This window comes from Panthera pardus, unplaced genomic scaffold (assembly GCF_024362965.1).
Source record: "Panthera pardus isolate Hobbes unplaced genomic scaffold, ASM2436296v1 HiC_scaffold_11, whole genome shotgun sequence".
NCBI classification, from domain to species: Eukaryota; Metazoa; Chordata; class Mammalia; order Carnivora; family Felidae; genus Panthera; species Panthera pardus.
The window spans coordinates 92,915,727-92,922,133 of NW_026526666.1; the positions used below are offsets into that span (position 1 = coordinate 92,915,727).

A 6,407-nucleotide genomic window follows, 5' to 3' on the forward strand; every position below is an offset into this window, starting at 1 on the left:
ACCCCCAGTCACTTCCACGCACCCCTCAGACTTCTCACGGCCTGGAAGGTTGGGTTTTCACGCACCATTTCAGAGATGGAGAAGCTGAGGCTCCGGGAGGTGGAGATCTGCCAAGGTCTCATAGCTGGAGGGACAGGGGTGGCACGGGAATGGGTCTCTTTGGTCCCACTTTCCTGCGGCCATCAACAGGGCATACGGCATTTCCTGTGACCCCAGCCTGCTGTAGTGGTTCAATCTGGGATCAGGTGGGGTGGGACCTACAGTAAGAAGAATGCAGGGAGGTGATCCCTGGGATTCTTAGCACCTGCTGTAGCTGTTAGAAATCGTTGCCGGGTTATGTCACACGTTGGTGACCTACTGATCGATGCGTGTTTCTGCTTGGTCTGCTTGGTCTGAATTGGATAACGATTAAGCCAAAGGCTGAGGGTTCGGAAGGGGAAGGGAAGTGTGGATTATGATCCGGGACCATAGACTCTCTCCGGTGGGAGTCTGGATGGGTGGGAGCCAGAGCAGTGACTCAGCAAACCCCTGGCAGTCAGTGTCCAGAGCAGACTGCGGCTTTGACATCAGGCAAACAGAGCTGAATTCTACCCCGTTTCTGCGGTTTTCTAGCTGTGGACCTTGGGAGAGTCCCCTCTACCTCTGAGCCTCGTATTCTCGCCTGTGAAAAGAATTGTAAAATCCCCTTCTTTACGAGGAGGTCAAAAAGATTACATGAGATAAACCAGGGGAAGGGTTTTGCATGTAGGGCGTGCTCCATAAATGCGGGCTTTCCATCCCCTCCCACCAGACGGAACATCAGGGTTAATTTTCATCAGCTCTGGGGTTAGGTGAACCCTAGATCTGAAGCTCACCGGTCTCGTTTCCTGGTTGTTCAACCTGGAGAAAGGGATTCCCTCCTCCACCCCCCACCCCGGCCAGAGCCCCAGCTTCGTCTGTAGTAACAGGAATGAGGACACAGGTACCGAGTGGGGTTTGTAGCAAAGTTCAAATACGATAGCGCATAGTGATAGTGAAACCTAACGTTTAGCAGGCTCTTAGCTAAGTGCCGGGAATCTGCATTTCTAACAAGCTCTTGGTGGTACTGATGCTTCTGATCCGGAGACCACACTAGACTTTGAGTAGTGAGGGGAGGGATGAAGGTCAGTGGGATTGTAGGGGATGGAGGGGGTAGAGCAGGGACACCTGCTCAAAAGTGGGCTGTTGCCTTTGGGATGCCACCTGCTTGAGACAGAGCTAAAGGTTATCTGGCAGTTAATTAATCTATTTAATTATTTGTTCCATCGACAAACATGGCCATGCTGGGGGTTGGGGGATCATTTCCTGTCCCTTCGGAGCTCAGGCTGCCATGACTTCCGGGACGGGACCCCGACCCAGCCTAGGGGTCAGGTATGCTGACTGCACGTGAGGGCCCTCGAGCCGGCGTCCAGGGATGAGGGGGAATCAGCCGGGTGGAGCAGGCAGTGTCCAGGCAGGTGTGCTGTGGCAAACGAGAGTCACATGGACACGCACTAAAGACACAGTCCGTCTCCAGGGTCGCGATTTTACAACCCCATGCGGAGGAGAGAGCCCAGGCTTGGGAGGCAGGGAGAGTTGGAGTCACAGCTCTGCCATCAACATGTCGGTTTGCCTACACGCTGTGTGACCTCAGTGAGGGCCGGCCCTCTCTGGGCCTCAGCTTCCCCTTCTGCAAGGTGGAGGCGACACGTCCTATCTTGAGTGCTTCGGGCAAGCGGAAGGTCCAAAGGGCTGTGTGTGGTCTGGCGTCCGGCAGCTGGCTGACCACTGTGAAGTCCTTTCCCAGGAAACACGGAAATCCAGTGTCCAAGCGTCGGGGTCCTGGTCTCCCCGTGGCCTTCACCAGCAGGGAAGCCTCTTGCCCTGCAGTGTTCCACACGCCTCCCCCTTGCCCCCAACCAGGCTTTCCAGGCAAGGCTGGGCAGCCTGCCAGTGTCCCAGGGAGACTGGTTTTGTCAGAGCCTCAGACCTTAACCCCTGCACTGTCCGACAAGAAACCAGAGACCTGGCTGAGATAAGAAGGCAGTTATCATGGTAAACAGACTGCTCCTGGGAGGAAGAGAAGAATAGAACAGCCTGTCTTCCCTTGGCAAGACACCCATGGGCTTGGCTGCCGGGCCCCGGGCCGACCTGACTTCACAGCTGCCCCTCTGTGCCCACCCTCCTCCTGCCCCCTCCCCGCCCCCTTCCCTCCTTGCTTGCTTAGCTGTCTATTTCTCCCTCTCAGGCTTATCCATTTACCAGGTGGTCCAAAAGGGCATGGGAATTGGCACCATATCTGGGCCTGGGTCTCTGGGATCCAGTCCTTCAGGTGACCGGCTGTCCCAGTTTGGCTGGGACGGAGGGGTCCCCGAGACAAGGACTGTCAGTTGTAAAACAGGGACTGCTCCAGGAAAATTGGGACGGGTTGGTTCCTCTGTTTGCCTCTCTGAGCCTCAATGTGCTCATCTGTAAAACAGGGACAATTGTCAATGTTGGATTGAATGGGGTAATACAAGGAAACATCTAGTGCACGGTGACTCATCCGTATGGCTTCAGGTGTTTATTTCTTTGCCTGGAGGAAATCACAGGACTCTGACCTTGAATTTCTTATCTCCCTTATTCCTACAACCTTTTGAAACCAATGCAGAAGCAGGTTTGGGGTAGTGTCTGCATTAAATCATTAAACTTGCCTGCTGCGCCTGTGCCCCAAAATGCCTTCTGACGGACAAGTCTAAAGCAGTGAACGGAGGCAGGTTGGGAAAGAGACACAGACTGGAAACCAGGAAGCTAGGCCCACTCTCCACTCTGCCACTAGCTTGCTGGGTGACCTGGGGCGGTCACTTTGCACTCCGGGTCTGTTTATCCACCTACAAAATGGAGAGTTGGATGGCATGGTCTCTAATATACCTTCCAGCTCTAACCCTCGGTGATCTCACGCTTCAGATCTCATTACCCTGAACGCTGTTAGGAAGGAACTACTGAGGACTGCAAAGATGGGTTGGTGCCAGGAAAAGGGTGAGGAGGAAGGAGCCAGCATCTGGAACACGTACTGAAGTTTGGAAAATGACAAGAGCATCTTACAGATAGAGCAGGTGGTTGACGTCTGCAAAGCCAGCGGGGCACTGTCTCATGATGCCTTTGGTTTGTTTACTCATATTCCTTTGTTTACCCGTTCGGTCCTTTGTTCCTTCCTTCTTCCCTCTGTTCATTCTTTTACTAAGTGGTTCACATAGTGATTGATAGGGGGCATAGCTCGGGGGTAGAGCATTTGACCGCACGTAGTGATTGATAGCATGGAATCTTTTTAAGTTTATTTATTTTGAGAGCAAGCGAGCAGGGGAGGGGCTGAGAGAGAGGAAGAGAGAGAGAATCCCAAGCAGGCTCCGCCCTGTCAGTGCAGAGCCCGATGCAGGGCTCGAACCCACGAACCACGAGATCATGACCTGAGCCAAAGTCATGAGTCAGAGCTTAACTGACTGAACCACGCAGGCACCCCAATTACATGGATTCTGAAGCTGATTTGCTTGGGTTCAAACCCTGGCTCTGCCATTTACTAGTTATGTGTCCTCGGCAAGTGACATGACTTCTCTGTGCCTCTCTTTCTTCATCTGTGAAATGGAGACAACAGAAATACCTGCCTTGTGGGGTGGTTTTTGTGTTCAATGTGTTCATGTGTGTAAAGTTCTTAAACCAGTGCCCGGCCGTTACGAGGTGCAGTATTCATGTTTGCTGTTATTGTTTATTTATTCCCTCAGCGATTGCTAAGAGACAACTCTATGGCAGGCCGGGGGCTGGGTGGCCACCAGGGATTCGGATCTGAAGGACGATCTCCAACCTTGCGGAGGTCACAGATGCATAAACGGGCAATTGCAGTCATGTGGTCAGTGTTGTGCAGGTAAGCTCAGGGTGCTATGGGAACAGAGAGGAGGGGCACCCAGCCTGGGTGGGGGTGTGCGTCCAGGAAGGCTTTCTGGCAGAGGTGTCACTTGATCTGGGTGTAGAGGCACAGGTATGCACATATCAGCCGGGAAGTGAAGGGGGCGGGGTGCCTGGACACTCTGGCAGAGGGAACAGCTCGTGAATCGGCTTGGAGGGAGAACATGGGTGCCCGGGGACACATGGGTTTGGTAGGGCTTGCTGGGGGGTGGGGGAGGTGGTAGATGGAGCTGGAGGAGGAAACAAAGATTTCACTATGCTGAAGATTCCAGGACCGCTAACGAGCTAATATTTCATCAGTTAGGCTGCTATCCCCACCTTCTAGGATCACGCCTGAAATAAAGAGAACAAAGTCTCCATTACATGGACATTTATTTATAAATAAATTACACACATGTACTACCATGCAAATACACCGTGTGCATTATAAGACACACACTAATGGAAAAACTTCATTGGATCGCTTGCTTTTTCCTTCTCTTGAATTGCACGAGTTCCTTAGATATTTTGGATACGAATCCCTTGACAAATATATGGTTTGCAAATATTTTCTCTCATTCTGCAGGTTGCCTTGTCATTGCGTTGATGGTTTGTCTCCATCGCTGGGCAGAAGCTTTTTAGTTTGACGGAGGCCCACTTGCTTAGTTTTGCTTTGGTTGCCTCTGCTTTTGGCATCAGATCCAAAAATAGCATCGCTGAGACGGATATGAAGGAGCTTGCCGCCTGTTTTTTCTTCTAGGAGATTCATGGTTTCAGGTCTTATGTTCAAGATTTTCATCATTTTTCTGCATGTGGCCGTCCAGTTTTCCCAACAGGAAAACAGAAAGCACGAGACAAAGAATGCATTATAAAATAGAAATTCTGGTACCTTTGCTCCCTCAAACTGATGGCTCTTCTCGTGCATTTCCTGGAAGGCATCCTTCCTTCCCTTGCCAGCTTGCCGTTCACTACTGTGGGTTGCATCAAAGGAGGGTGAGTGGAAGACAGCGGATATTTACCTTTAAAAGACATCATGACATTTATACATGCTGGTGTCCCGGCAGTCATTGAAATGAAGAATAGTTATATGTTATTTAATTTTTTTAATGTTTATTTATTTTGGGGGGGAGGGGCAGAGAGAGGGAGACACAGAATCTGAAGCAGACTCCAGTCTCTGAGCTGTCAGCACAGAGCCGGACGTGGGGCTCGAACCCATAAACTGTGAGATCATGAGTTGAGCCGAAGTCAGATGCTCAACCGACTGAGCCACCCAGGCGCCCCAAAAGTTTATTTATTTGGGGGGGGAGGGGCAGAGAGAGGGAGAGAAAGAATCCCAAGCAGGCTCTGCACTGTGAGTGGAGTGCCCAACTCGGGGCTGGAACTCATGAACTGTGGGATCATGACCTGAGCCGAAATCGAGTCGGACCCAGGTGCCCCAATTATTGCGTGGGAAAGAAGCAAGTGAAAAGAAGAAAGTTGGAAAAGAAGAAAGTTGAGACTCCATTAGCGTGCAGGGCATAGCACAGATGGGAGGCAGAATAAGGCAGAGGTCCTGGGGCAAGTTAGAGCATGTTGGAGAACAAGGTAAGAAATGAGAGAGAACTTGGATTTGGCCATGGTGGGGGGACAGGAGAAGAGACGTGTTCGAGAGATCAGTGAGAGAGAAAGACTCTGTAGGACTCAGCGGCCGATTAACCGTGGGAACCGAAGAGGCAGGGGATCCCCCCGCCTCCTTCTCCACGAGGGATATGTTCCAAGGCCTCCAGTGGATGCCTGAACCCAGGGACAGAAACCGAGCCCCGTTCATACTATGTTTCTTCCCTCTCCGTGCATACTGGTGTTCGTTTAATTTGTAAATTAGGCAGAGGAAGAGATTAGCAACAACGCTAATACAAGAGAGCAATTTTAACAAGAGACTGTAACAAAAGTTATGGGAATGCGGCCTCTCTCCTGGAAAACATCTGATTGAACTGTACTCGCCCTTCTTGGGATGATGGGAGACGATAAAATGCCCTCGTGAGGGGGTGGAGTGAGGTCAGGGCTGTCGGCCTCGTGACCTCGCTTTAGGCTACCGCCGACCTTCTGATAAAACATCAGAAGGAGGATCACCTGCTTCTGGACCGCAGTTGATCGTGGATAACCGAAGCCTCGGAAGGCACAACCGTGGATAAGAGGGGACTTCTGGCTGAGTGGTGCTGTTGCCCAAGATGGGTAACTCGGGAGAAGCGGCAGTTTTGAGAAAGGGGGACAAAGAGGAGGGGCTGGGACTATTCCGTTGGCTGGGTTTTGGGCGCACTGGTGTGCCTTGTGGGACACGGGAGAGGAAATGGGGGAGACGGATTTATCTAAGCCGGAGCTTAGGCGACTAGCTCTACACAGGCCTGTTTCTCGACTCGAGCCATTATTACCGGCACTCGGCCTTTGAAAAGTTGCCCAGACATTCAATGACATATGCTCTACTGGCCTGGGCGTCCCTTTCTTTTTTTCTTTAA

General features: G+C 51.6%; 1 long non-coding RNA gene across 1 annotated transcript; it reads left to right on the forward strand.

The window, feature by feature from the left end:
* Positions 1-646: 646 nt before the first annotated feature.
* Positions 647-4,819, forward strand: LOC109274212 (uncharacterized). Its single transcript, XR_002083491.2, has 3 exons — positions 647-961; positions 3,767-3,895; positions 4,502-4,819. It is a non-coding gene; the product is annotated as an uncharacterized LOC109274212 (long non-coding RNA).
* Positions 4,820-6,407: the final 1,588 nt, after the last annotated feature.